The sequence below is a fragment of the Cebus imitator genome, unplaced genomic scaffold (assembly GCF_001604975.1).
Source record: "Cebus imitator isolate Cc_AM_T3 unplaced genomic scaffold, Cebus_imitator-1.0 Scaffold297, whole genome shotgun sequence".
NCBI lineage: Eukaryota > Metazoa > Chordata > Mammalia > Primates > Cebidae > Cebus > Cebus imitator.
Window position 1 is genome coordinate 1,884,074 of NW_016107612.1, and position 14,201 is coordinate 1,898,274.

Consider the following 14,201-nt stretch of genomic DNA (forward strand, 5'->3'; position numbering starts at 1 on the left):
TTTATCTAAAAAGCTTGTTTACTCATGTAGTCCCAATACCAATCTTTAAACATCCACAGGCATGTAACTGCTCTCTACTCAAAGGTCTACAATGTTATTACTCACAAATAGTGTTTTCTTTAGGCCTCAAAACCTGGCCTTTAATCATTATCCACAAGTATTTTAACACAAAGCCCCTGTCATTAAATATATACTAAATAAATGCCCAAAGTGCCAGCTAGTCAGGGCCACCGCTGCTAACTCTGTACAGCACCCTCCTCAAGGTCTATAAGGTGCCCAAACCCCATCCCACTCTTTCACTAAATATTTGTATCTAAGTGCATTTGTTCATCCGTCACTAGGTCAAGGTCTGCTGGTCAAACCCGGCACTCATCCAGGACTGGGGTGCCCTGCTTGCTAGCCCGGGCCTGGCTGGAACAGCAGGTGGCCAGCTAGTGGCCTTGCCTCTTCTGTTCAGCCTTCCTGTGGTCTAGCACCCACAGGAAGGGGCTGGCGGCTGGCAAGGCTTCTAGGAGAAGGCTCCCACCTGCATGTCCTGGGCCCAGAGGTCTCTCCCTGGGGCTTTCAGGCCAGTGGTTGTCTGTACATCAGCATTACCTGGGAGGAAGGTATTTTAAAAATCCCAGTGGGCCATGCTCCAGACCCAACACAGCACCATCCCAGGAGGTAGAACGCAGGCATTGACACTTTTGGAAGCTCCCCATGTGCCAATGTCGGGGAACAACTGTTCAAGGCCATGACGGCCAGCTCTTCACTCCCAGCAGGGAGAGACGGGCCCCTTGCTTCCTCCCACCTGGCACTCTGCTCCTCCAGCAAACCAGAGCCGAGTGATTCTTGCCCTCTGAGAGCCCCAAAGGCCCCAGGGACAGGAAGGCCACCAAGATGACCATATTTAGACCTTGAAGATATCTTCCCATAACCAACACTCAGCTCTGTTCCCTTCCCAGGCAGAGCACCTGCCTCAGACTCACAGCTGTTTCTTGCCACCCTCTGTGGCTCTGCCAGGGTTTGGCATGCCCAGGGCAAAGTGAAAAGAAAAGCAAGATTTGGGAATCCCCTCCTCAGCTCCAACCATGCCATGGGGCTTGGCAGGAATGTTCCAGAGGAATCTTGCTTTGGTTTGGAAAGTAAGGCAGGGACCAAAGAAAGCTCGGGACATTAAGGAGAGAAGTCCTGGATCCAGGGCTCAGAGCTGCAGCCTGGGACGTGGTTTGCCATCTTCCAGGATAAATCAGCAGTGACTTCTAAATCTTACTGCACACCCACCTTTGACCTCACCACTAAACTTCTCGCCAGAAAGCAAAATGGACAGCCATGAGGCCCAGACTACACAAGGCGATGGACCGAATATTTGTGCTCCCCCACAAATTCATATGCTGAAATTCTAACCCCTAATGGGAGGGTATTAGGAGGTGGGGTCTGGCAGAGGTAGTTAGGTCATGAGGGTGAATTGGATTAATGCCTGATAAAAGAGACCCCAGAGAACGCTCTAGCCCTCTTTGCACCATGTAAGGATACAATGGGAAGTCAGCCATTGGCAACCCAGAAGAAGACTCTCGCCAGAACCCGACCTGCTGGCTCCCTGATCTCAGACTTTAGCCTCCAGAACTGTGAGAAATAAATTTCTATTGTTTAGAAGCCAGCCCGAGTGAACTAAGACACAGAGAGTCTTGGAGGAGGAAATTCCAGGAGTGGTCTTTAAACACCCTAGACAGCCATAATAGAGTTTTGTGCAACCATACTGTGGGATTACCTGCATGAAAGGGACTCATTATTTGTTGTCACAGCTGTATCCTCAAGATGTATCATGGAATAAACAAGATGCATTGTATGATGATATGTACAAAATGTCATCACATGTGTCAAAATACATGTCAATAAAACAGCAACACTGTTTCTTCCTACAGATTGATAATAGCATGCGGATCACAACTGACCAGCCTGACCAATGTGGTGAAACCCCATCTCTACTAAAAATATAAAAATAAGCCGGGCATGGTGGTGCACGCCTGTAATCCCAGCTACTCAGGAGGCTGAGGCAGGAGAATCGCTTGAACCCGGGAGGCGGAGGTTGCAGTGAGCTGAGTGCACCCAATCTGGGTGACAGAACGAGACTCTGTCTCAAAAAAAAATAAAAACGTCAAATCTCAAGCAACTTTTCCAGGCAGGTTTCCCACATTTCATAGATGAACAAACAGGCTCCAAGATATCAAGCAAAAAAAGTGGATTTCAAATCTATGCTGGTTGAGTGTAGGGGCTCACACCTCTAATCCCAACACTTTGGGAAGCTAAGACAGGCGGACCTCTTGAGCCTGGGAGTTTAAGACCAGCTAGGGCAACATGGTGAAAACCCATCTTTACAAAAAATACAAAAAAATTAGCCTGGCATAATGGTGTGACGCCTATAGTCCCAGCTACTTGGGAGGCTGAGGTGGAAGGATCACCTGAGCCCAGGAAGCTGAGGCTATAGTGAGCTGTGGTCACACCACTGTACTCCAGTGTAGGCAACAGAGAGAGACCCTGTCTCTAAATAAATAAATAAATAAATAAATAAAATCCATGCTGATTCCAGAGACCATTTTCTAACCAAAATATAACACTTCTTCAACAAATGGTCTTCTTTCAAAACTAAATTATCATTTTAATATATCTTATTTTTTTCTGTTTACAGATATAACCTGTACTCATTTGGAAAGTTGTAAACATTGTGAACATACACATTATGAAATTCCCCCCATAATCTCACCCTTTAGGGTAATCGTATAATTTCCAAAACTTACTCCTGTTTGAAGATTTTTTTTTGCCTTATCTGAAAGCCAGAATATCGTTTCCTTAAAGTTTTTCTAGAAACCATCCCACTTTTCACTTTATTTTTTGAAGTACCACTTGCCATGAACTGAAGGTAACATCAAAAAGAAACGCAAGGGTGGGCGTGGTGGCTCACACATGTAAGCCCAGCACTTTGGGAGGCTGAGGCAGGAAGGTTCCTTGAGCTCAGGAGTTTGAGATCAGCCTGGGCAACATAGTGAGACCTCGTTTCTACCAAAAACAAACAAAAAAACAAACAAAAGACAAAAAACAATTAGCCAGGGGTGGTGGTACACACCTGTAGTCCCATCTACTTGGGAGGCTGAGGCAGGAGGATCGATTGAGCCTGGGAAATAGAGGCTGCAGGAAGCTATGCATGGGGCTGTGCAACCAGTGCACTCCAGCCTGGGGTGAGACCCCGTCTCAAAAAGAGCCAAGGAAGACCAAAACCACCATGATGCTGTTGAACAGTAGCTGGGTGTTGCTGTAGGCTGGGGCTCTGACCCAAGGCCTGGCCTCCCCTTGCTGAAAAGGTCACCAGCGTGAGAGGTTTGCAGACTTGTGAGCACCTGACTGAGACTTTCTCCTTGACTAGTCTGAAGAATGAAAGAGAACTGAAAAGAGAACAACTTTGTCACTTTATGAGTCAATGGAATCGGATGCCCTCTCCATGCACCTGTAAGATCCTCTTGTAAACTCCTACTGGATAGGTCTTTCTCTGGCCAAACACTGACCTATCCATTTCAATAAAAGGATTCTGCAGCCCAAAAACACACTGGACACCTTCAAGAACGCAGTAAATAAGACTACTGAGAGACACACAAAACAGCAGGCTATTTCTCTCTTCGAACATGATGCCATGGTAAGATCTGAATGCCTCAAAGCACCAGCTTCCCAAGGCATGGACGTTCCTTCCGCTTCACCAGGAGGGACAGAAGGGACCCTGCAGGACAAGGAGCTCCTGGGGATCTGGGATGGTACAGGATCCATCCTACCCTCAGGGGATAGGTGCTAAGGGCTCAGGAAGCTTCCAGGGGTCAGCAGGCTCTCTACATTGGCACAATCTTTTAGAAAAGAAATTTGACATAATAGTTTTAAACATTTTAAAAATGAAAGTTCATATACCCCTTTAGGAGTCCATTCTGAGGATCCAGAATGTGATCAAAGCTCTAGCTTAGAGAATGCTCACCAGGACATTGCTTTGCCTGGATGGCAGTGGGAGTAGCCCTCCCTTCCTTGAGACAGAGATGGCTGGCTGGGACACCAATCCCCCTGCAATGCCACAACCTATAGAAGGCTATGGCCTCCCCTGGGAGCTCTGCGATTCCTGCGGAGGAGGTGGGCAGGTGCTCCTCTAGCTGAGGGCTCCTGCTGTCCTGCCTCGGCCTCCACAGTAGCTGAGATTACAGGGGAGGGGCGTGCCAGCACACCTGGATATTCTTGAATTTTTAGTAGAGATGCGGTTTCACCACGAACCTAGATGCGGTTTGGCCAAGGTGGTCTCGAACTTCTGACCTCAAGTGATCCGCTTGTCTCAGCCTCCCAAAGTGCTGGGATTACAGGTGTAAGCCACCATGCCCAGCCCAACCCATTGTTAAATTATGTGCAAAAACATCATTCACAATAAGCACTTGGGAGCACAAAAGCAGACGTTAAACAGCATTTTCTCCTCCTCCTCTCCTCCTCTTCTCTGCTTTCTTCTCTCCACTTTTTTGTTTCTTGCCATCCCCTCTGACTGGTTCCCTCTTCCTCCAGACATCATGGTCCATGGTTCCCTGCCATGCTCCCTTCAAGTTCTCTCTCAAATGTTCCAATACCCCTATGAGAAGGCCACGCCTGCTTCTCTACCCAGCGTGCTCCGCCCTTGCCTGCCTTGACTTCTTCCCTGCAGTCATCCCCGCCTGACCTCAGATGGCATGCATATCTTTGTGTACTTGTTCGTCTGTTTCTACTGCCACACCAGCTCCGCAAGGCAGGGGCTTGGTTGTGTTCCCAGCTGCAGCCCAGTGCCTAGCGCAGGGCCTGGCATGGTGTGGAAGCTCCGCAGAGAAGCTGAATGCATTCACAGCAGCAGGTGTGGAGCCAGAGCCAGCATCTTCGGTGCTGGTACCCACCTCACATGGAGCAGAGCACATTCCTGGACTCACCAAAAATGCCCTTCTGCCATCCTACCCCCAAGAAGTTTTTGGGAGTCATCTCTCTATGTGGGTAGCCTCCCTCTGCTTTTTCTCCTTCCTCTCTTCTCCACTCTCTCTGCTCCCTTTTCTTTCAGGAGTAAATAGAGTACCTCCACACACACACTCTGTTTCCACCATCTGTGTGCTGGTCCCTGTTGGCCACTTTGCACACAGGTCCAGACACCCCAAATCCTATGGAGGTATTTTCCCAAACATATTCCTTTCTTCTGTCATTCTGGTGAGAGCTATTGGAAGAATTAAGATGTCATGTCTTGGCTTTTTTTTTTTCTTTTTACAAAAAGACAGGGAAAACATATTCCACGTATAATACAAGAAAATGAAACCCAATATAAATGTCTAACAATGACAAATACACTTCAGACATTCTATGGACAATTATGCCACCATTTTAAATGACAGTATAACCATATTAAAGACAAAGGGCAAAGTCCCTTAATATGAAAAGTGCTTTTACAACTCAAAAGCAAAAAGACCAAAAGCCAGTGAAAAAGTGGACAAAGGCTATGAACTGGCAGTTTATGGAAAAGGAGCTATAGGTGACTCAAACATTTGAAAAGATGTTCAAACTCATTCATAATAAGAGACATAGGCCGGGTGCGATGGTTCACACCTGTAATCCCAGCACTTGGTGAGGCTGAGGTGGGCAAATTGCATCCGCTGAGGTCGGGAGTTTGAGACCAGCCTGACCAACCTGGAGAAACCCCATCTCTACTAAAAATACAAAATTAGCCAGGCGTGGTAGCGCATGCCTGTAATCCCAGCTACTCCGGAGACTGAGGCAGGAGAATAACTTGAACCTGGGAGGCGGAGGTTGCAGTGAGCCAAGATCATGCCACTGCACAACAGCCTGAGCAATAGAGTGAGATTGGCAACACTTCCGGTTCCCATCCTTAGATTGCCTCCAAAGTTTTATAGTGTTTGCATTTGCATTAGTTTGCCTGATCTTTACCCCAACTTTGTTTTGTATGGAAAACAGAGTGGAGACGCTGGGATGTTGTATTCATTTCCTAGTGTTGTCACGGTGCTGCTGTATCTGCTGTCACAAAGGGCCACAAGCTGCGTACATTAAAACAACAGATGTTTATTCTCTTGCAGTTCCAGAGGTCAGAGTCTGAGATCAAGGTGTGGTCAGGGCCAGGCTCCCTCTGAGGGCTGGAAGAGAGGGTCCTTCCTTGCCTCTCCTGGCTCCTGCTGGCTGCAGGCAATTCTAGGTGTCCTTTGGCTCCTACACGCATCACTGCACTCCCTTTGCAGTCCATGACTGTCTTCTCCCTGTGGGTCTCTGTCTTCACGTGCCCATCTCCTTTAAGGACACGAGTCCTATTGGATTCAGGGCCCATCCTGCTCCAGTGTGACCTCATCTTCACCAGTTATATCTGCAACAGCCTTATTTCCAAATAAGGTCACATTAGGAGGTTCTGGGGGTTAGGACTTCAACATATCTTTTGTGGGGAGGCACAATTCAACTCATAACAAATGTGAAAAGACATGCTAAGAAGTTATGACCGGGTGTGGTGGCTCACACCCATAATCCAAAACTTTGGGAGGCCGAGGCAGACTAATCACTTGAGGTTAGGAGTTCGAGACCTCATCTCTATTTTTTTTTAAAAAAGGAGGCTGGGCAAGGTGGCTCACGCCTGTAATCCCAGCAATTTGGAAGGCTGAGGTGGGTAGATCATTTGAGATTGAGAGTTCGAGACCCACCTGGCCAACATAGTGAAACCCCATCTCTACTAAAAATACAAAAATTAGCTGCATGTGGTGGCAGGTGCCTGTAATTCCAGCTACTCGGGAGGCTGAGGCAGGAGAATCGCTTGAACCCAGGAGGTGGAGGTTGCAGTGAGCTGAGATCACACCACTTCACTCCAGCCTGGGCAACAGATTGAGACGCTGTCTCAAAATAATAATAATAATAAAAGAATAAAGAACAACAACATCAGCAAATGAAGTTTTGCTGAATTTTCCTCAGAGGGGAAGAGGGTATGGGTTTGGGGGTCTGAGGGGGCTGACCCAGCGCTGCAGACACAGGACAGCCCTTATCAGATTCAGGAAGAAAGCACGAACCTCAGCATATTGTGAAACTCTTCCAACAACCTTCCCCTCCGTTTGTCTGTATTCTTAAAGGATCCACTGCCCCTCACACTTGCACAGCACTTTAAGGTCGATCGAGGCACTGGGTGGGCAGGCGTTATCTCATTCAATCCACGAAACACACTTTGTAGAATAAATCTGCATATGTTCATTTTACAGATGAAAAGCCAAGGTTTCGAGAAATGGAATGGTTAGTTCATGGTCATGCAGCAAATACCAGGTGCTGAGAGCCCCAGTCTGTCTGCCGTTCACACCAGCTACAGGTCCACCTGGCACTGCGCTTCTGGAGACAAAGCAGGTGGGCATCATAGATGGCCATTCTGGGCTATGGGTCAGTAAGGTTTGCAGAAAGCACGCTCAAAGGGAGTTTGGATACATCTGAAAATCATCAGACACATATAGATACATCTGAAAAGCCCATTGCTTTTCAAGGTTTATTTCTCTCTTAGAGAAAAGGAAAGTGATTTGGAGGGACCATGAGGCTCCAGGAGCTGCCCCCCGTCCTCCCTGCCTCCTACCACGCCTGGGTTTTAGAAGTTGGAAACCGCAAGTTTTCGAACTGCTTTTTATGTCTGTAGAAACTTCGACCTTTTACAAAAAGGAAATATAAGAACCTGAGCTTATAAAATGGATGCAAATGCTACTGAAGGTAGGAGCCTCTCCCCATCCTCCCCGAATGACCACCCCAGCCAACTCCATGTCGTGGCTCTCTGGGGGGAAAAGAAGCTGAAAACCACATGGGAATACAAAAAGCAAGTAAGGAAGCGACACCCACGTATTCACCTATTATGAGGTTAAATGTTCCTTAGAAATGACCTGGAGATTTGACATTAAGGAACAACTATTTAAATGTTTGTAGTATGCTGATGATATTGTCGTTTTGTTTTTAAAAGATGTCTTATTGCCATTGGGTTGGGGTCTCCACGGCCGAACTGGTCTCAACAGTTATCTTTTGGTACATTCTGAAATACCTCAGTGGAGGTGCTATGCTGTCTGACATTTGTTTCAAAATAACCAGTGGTGGAGATTGGGGTGGTGACTCTCCAAGCTGGTGACCTTGGGGTGGTGACTGTCCAAGCTGAGCGTGCTTATGTGGGGCTTCATTATATGAAAACCCACAGGTGAGCGTGCTTATGTGGGGCTTCATTCCATGAAAACCCACAGGTGAGCGTGCTTATGTGGGGCTTCATTCCATGAAAACCCACAGGTGAGCGTGCTTATGTGGGGCTTCATTATATGAAAACCCACAGGTGCACAAGGCTCAACCTAATTCTGTTCCTTCTACTTTAGGATATGTTTGGAATTTTCCAAATAAAAAATTGTTTAGGCTAAAAAGTCTGAATTGTGTACAATGAACAGTGTGACTTATGTAATTCTTTTAAAATCAATGAAAAGTTGCAAAGAAAAAGACACACAGAGAGAGGGCTGGCTCCAGCAGGTGACAGGAGCTGCGCGGGGAGGGGAGCACAGCCGCTGACCGCGTCCTCCCATCCAGGCGACCCCCATCTGCCATCCTCTGAGGACCAGCAACTCTTCCTTCAAACTCCCTGGGCCGAAGGCTGCGCGCGCTCCCCGGCCACAGGCACCCAGTCCGCTCACCCGGCCACCCGTCGGCCACCCACCCGGCCACCGGCACTTCCCGCTCCAGGCCCTCTGGCAACCCCTCCACCCCTCTCGGTGCAGAATTCGAAACCCGAACCACCCGCTTCCGCAGTCCCGCAGTGCGCGGGGCACTCACCCTCAGCGCTCCCGGCTCCTTCGCGATCTGTGCGAAACTGAAAGTAGAAGCCGCCTAGAGCTGCCCGGCCTGTGCTTGGAACCAGCGGCAGTGCTGAGAAATCACGTGGATTCGAAGTGCCAGCCCGAACCAGATGGGCCTGTGGGCGCGGGAGGGCGGGGACCTAACACACACGCTCCCCGCTGCGACCACACCCTGGGACCTCCCCGAAGTCCCGCATCGGACCCAAGGACAGTCCCAGGAGACTTGGGGGCGCTCGCCCCTTTTGTGGACAGGAAATTGAGGCAGGGGAGTGAAGGTGGGCTCACGTGTGGAGCGCGGGTGGGTGGGGACCTGGACTGAGACCCTGTCTCAGTGTCTCAGTGGAGACTGGGTTGGATGCGAGGGGGATGCGGTGCGGGAGGAGGGGACTTAGAACTAGGGGCAGAGCGGAGAGCGCTCCAGGATGAACCAGGAGAAGGGAATGACAGCAGCGTTCCTTCCCATTAGTAGAGCCCTTGGCGGGCTGACCCGGGAAAGGCAGTCTACCAGTTTATCTCGTTAAGTAACCTTAAAAAACAGGTATCGCCCTGTTTTCCAGGTGAGCAGCTGAGGCGCAGGGAGGACAGAGGTGAAGGAACTTGCCCCAGTCACAGGAGGAATCACAGGCAGAAGAGGGTGACGGAAGGAGGGGGGCGGGAGAGCAGGGAAGGAGAGGAGGCACTGGTGGGGGCAGAAGGAAGGAGAGGTGGCTCTCCCAGGATGGAGTCAGGGGCCGTCCTGAAAGTCCAGCTTCAGCTTCTCCAGGTTTTTGTCCACAGCCTGGGACAGGGAGCTCCCTTGCTGGATGTATTCATCCTGTGGGCAGCAGTGCCTGTTAGAAAGGCCTTCCACCCACCTCTCAGTGACATCCCACAGGAAAGCAACTTTCACTCCCAGACCACTGGTGCTTCCCTGCCTCCCAGGCCTGGAGTGGTGTGGGTGTGAGGATGCTGCAAGGTAGTGGTCAGGAGACAAGCATCATCAGACATCCTGGGTTCAAGTCCTACCCTCCACCTTACCGTGTTAGATAGACCCAATGCCTTGACTCCTCCGTTCATCCTGGAGTGTGCTTCTGGGCCAGGAGTGGGGACTCTGTTTTGTTTTGTTTTGTTTTTTGAGATGAAGTTTCACTCTTTTGCCCAGGCTGGAATGAAGTGGTGCAATATCGGCTCACTGAACTTCTGCCTTCCGTTTCAAGCAATTCGCCTGTTCATCCTCCCAAGTAGCTGGGATTACAGGCACCTGCCACCACTCCCGGCTAATTTTGTATTTTTAGTAGAGGCAGGGTTTCACCGTGTTGGCCAGGTGGTCTCGAACTCCTGACCTCGTGATCCACTTGTGGGATTATAGGTGTGAATCCCCGCACCTGGCGGGATTCCCGGGTTCTAAGTTCCCTCCTGCACAGCATCCCCCATCCCCTCCAACCCAGTCTCCACCTGGGGAAGGGGTAGGGGGGAGTCAGCCGGGGGTCCCCGCCTACCCAAGCTGGGCAGGTGAGCCGACCTTCACTGCCTACCTCAGTTTCCCATCCACAAAAGGGGCAAGAGCCCTAGTGTCTCCTGAGATTACCCCTGGGTCTGTGTGCAAGGGCTGAGGGAGGCACCAGGATTCGGGCTCTGCTGGGAGTGGATGTGCCAGGCCCCCACCCATCCTGCGCCCACATCCCCATCTGGGTCCAGGCTGGCACCCCGGTTTTGCCAAGATGGGGATGGTGTTAATGCTAACTCCACATAGAGTGGTTGTGATCATTTGATGACTTAATGTTGAGGCTGACGCAATCTGTACCTGAAGCCCATAAGCTGCCCTTATATTTTTGTCCCCTTCTACAGGCCCCACGTCCTCATGAGACTTAAACTGCCTTCCTCCTAGGACCAACTCAGATATCTACAAATTGCATGACAGCGGAGTGAGAAGGGCACAGACTTTGCAGTGACCGCTTCTGTGTGACTTCCAGCTTCACCACTCCTGGCTGTGTAACCTCAGACAAATGCCTTGACCTCCCCTGGCCTCAGCTTCCTCATCTGTCAATCGGGGTGTTCCCAGCCTCCTCAGGCAACTGGTGGGTGTGGTGGGAATGGGTGAGAATGTGGGTGTGAGCTGTATGCTTGGGAGGGATTGATTATGTTCCAGTATCAGGACTCAGCTCATGTTCACTGAGCACCGATGAAATGATTGGTCCTACACGAAATCCCAGGAAAGACACTGGCCTGCTCCCCGTGCAGGCAGGGGAGGACAGACAGACACATGGACAAATAACCACAATCCAAGACACAAATGCAGACCATTTTCAGATGCATTTCATTCTGAACACCCTCGTGAGGAGGGCAGGACAAAGATTATTATCCCATTAGGCAGATGAAAAAGCTGAGGTCCAGATAGATCAAGTCAGTTGCTGAAGGTCACACAGCAATCAGAAGGAGAGCTGTGTCTCGAACCTGGAACCCTTTTCACTGTGGGGGTTTATTGCCAAAGGATTCTGGAAGGGCGACCTCCCCAAACTTTCCCTGTCCTCAGACCGGCTTGTGACCCGAGAGTCCGCTATTAGCACATCATTCCTTTGGCAAAACATGTGCCAGCTCCCCCAGTGTCAATCAAATGGCTGTCAGTCATTTACACTTGAGTGTGAAGAAGCGAATCAGATTTTATGGGTTGGAGATGAGAAGGAATTTGAGTGTTTGGACTTTTGGGTGGGAAACTGGAGATGTGAGAGGAACGGCTGACACCACAGAGAACTCAGGAGGTGGGTGGGGAGGGCGTTAACTGGGGGATGGAGAGAGCCCACATGACCTGGCCACCCCTGTGTCCCTCACCTCCATTAGGTATAACCAATATCTGGCATTTGTGGAGCACTTAGGATGTACCAGACACTGGGCCAGGCACTGTGCTTTTTTTTTTTTTTTTTTTTTTTTTTTTGAGACAGAGTCTCACTCTGTCGCCCAGGCTGGAGTGCAATGATGCGATCTCAGCTCACTGCAACTTCTGCCTCTCGGGTTCAAGCAGTTCTCCTGCCTCAACCTCCCGAGTAGCTGGGGCTATAGGTGCATGCCACACACCTGGCTAATTTTATTTTTATTTTAGGAGAGACGGGATTTTACCATGTTACCAGGCTGGTCTCAAACTCCTGAGCTCAGGCAATCCACCCACCTCAGACTCCCAAAGTGCTAGGATTACAGGCGTGAGCCACCATGCCGGTCTGCTGTCTCCTTTAATCTTTTTTGTTTGTTTGTTTATTTTTGAGACAAAGTCTCACTCTGTCACCCAGGCTGGAGTGCAGTGGCACAATATCAGCTCACTGCAACCTCCACTTCCCAGGTTCAAGCAATTCTCCCGCCTCAGCCTCCAGAGTAGCTGGGACTACAGGTGTGCACCATCACGTTTAGCTAATTTTTTTGTATTTTTAGTAGAGACAGGGTCTCACCATGTTGGCCAGGCTGGTCTTGAACTCCTGAGACCCCCATGCCTCCGCCTCCCAAAGTGCTGGGATTACAGGCGTGAGCCATCGTGCTCAGCCTCTCCTTTAATCTTTACAGCAACTGTTATCTTTCTTTTTACAGGTGAGAAAAGGGTGGCACAGAGGATAACACGCCTGAGCTCACACAGAGGCAGAGGAGCTGAGCTGTGGACCCAGGAAGGCCATCTCTGCAGCCTCTGCTCTTGACCACCATGGGCTCCTCCTCTGGGCTAACCCAGCCCTTGCCAGGATCCTACATGGAAGGTATTATCATACCATTGAACAAAAGAGGACATGGAGGCACGGAGGGCAGAGGGGCTCCAAGATGGCAGAATTAGTAACTGGGGTGAGAGGGGGCTGGGATTAGCCTTCCCTTTACCCTTCCTGTTTGCCAAACACCTGGGCCCCATCCTGCCCAAGGTCAGCAGCCCGGGCGGCAGGATGTGCTTCTGCCTGGCGCTGGCCTTGGGGAGCACTTGTTTTTCCCTAAAGGAAGCAGCAGGTGTGGCCTTCTTTTTGGAACTGGCCCTGACTGGGTTGGAGCCAGGCCCAGCGCCACCCCCCCCCCGCCCCCGTCAATCCTGCATCAAGGCTAGGTCAGATCTAGGCTTGCATGGAGGGGCTGGAATTTGGGAGAAGGGCTTGGAGGTCAGTCCCACTTTTGTAAGCCTCTCGCCCTCTGGACTCCATAACTCCTGCTAATTGCACTCCTTGGATGGGACAGTGACATGGAAGTACCTCCCAGCTTAGTCTTGGGGAGACCTCTCCAAGGACAGTGAGGGAAGCTTGGGGGATGCCCCTACCCTCCTTTCTGGAGCACAGCCCTGGGGTCTCTGGAGTTTACAAGGGGTAAGACTCAAAGTGACTTCTCTGTCTGTCCCTCGTGCTAATAAAAGTTCCCATTCAAGAAAGAGCTGCCTAGGGATGCCAAGTTATCCGAAATCTGACATTGTAGCACCAACAGGTGTGTGCTGGGGGGGGCTTGGGCCTTCCCACCCCCTTCGAGGGAGCATTCTTGGGTGGGATGTGGCTTCTAACTGGTGTCACCACCTCAAAGGCCAATATCCCATGACCTAGAATTTCTACAACTGCCCCCCCCAACACACACCTGTTGGTGCTACAATGTCAGATTTCGGATAACTTGGCATCCCTAGGCAGCTCTTTCTTGAATGGGAACTTTTATTAGCATGAGGGACAGACAGAGAAGTCACTTTGAGTCTTACCCCTTGTAAACTCCAGAGACCCCAGGGCTGTGCTCCAGAAAGGAGGGTAGGGGCATCCCCCAAGCTTCCCTCACTGTCCTTGGAGAGGTCTCCCCAAGGACATTGGACTCGGGGACTGGCGAGACCACCTTGACTCCTTCTGCCAAGGCCCTTTGAGAGCTGCCCGTCCCGTCCTTTAGTGCTCGTGCTTAGTAAATCAGACTCTTGCGTTACGCCCCAGGGTGGGGCCAGGGGCTAGGGGAAAAGCAGGCCACAGAAAGCCCTTGGAGGGGCAGGGAAGGGCTTGGAAGAAACCGAACTCAGAATATGGGGCCCTCCCCTCACATCTTCCCAGACTTGAACGGGCGTCTTACTTCCGAGCTCCCTGCAGCCCCAGCCTCCTGGCCGTGTCTCCTGGCTGCTGAAGTACAGGCCGTTTTGCCACCTTGTGATGTGACCCTGCCTGTTGGTTGGGCCTCATCTCTCGCCCCTAGCTGTTTGCTTTCATTGCCACACCAGCCCTTTTGACTGTTCTTGAATCCATTATGATTCTTTCTACCCCAGGGACCTTGCATGAGCCAGCATCTTGCTGCGCTTCCTCCCATCGCGCTTGGCTAATCTGAGGCATTTTCTTTACACACCTGGAAAAAATAGAGCCTGGTGCCTTCCAAAACTAGGATGGTTGGAGAAAG

The 14,201-nt window shown here is 50.4% G+C and overlaps 1 protein-coding gene and 1 long non-coding RNA gene across 9 annotated transcripts in view; one reads left to right on the forward strand and one right to left on the reverse strand.

Annotated features, from left to right (window-relative positions):
- NLRC5 (NLR family CARD domain containing 5) overlaps nt 1–8,954 on the reverse strand; it is a 111,866-nt gene extending 102,912 nt beyond the window's left edge. For 4 of the 8 annotated variants that reach the window (XR_005196041.1, XM_017502661.2, XM_037729306.1 and 1 more), the window contains exon 1: nt 8,836–8,952. The gene's annotated coding sequence lies outside the window, so the exon portion shown is untranslated. Of the gene's footprint in view, nt 1–8,835 lie in introns of all 8 variants that reach the window. The other 4 variants (XM_037729304.1, XM_037729305.1, XM_037729307.1 and 1 more) reach the window with 2 other exon arrangements.
- Nucleotides 7,323–13,189, forward strand: LOC108285447. The gene is made up of 3 exons (XR_001817588.2): nt 7,323–9,133; nt 10,686–10,915; nt 12,411–13,189. It is a non-coding gene; the product is annotated as an uncharacterized LOC108285447 (long non-coding RNA).
- Nucleotides 13,190–14,201: the final 1,012 nt, after the last annotated feature.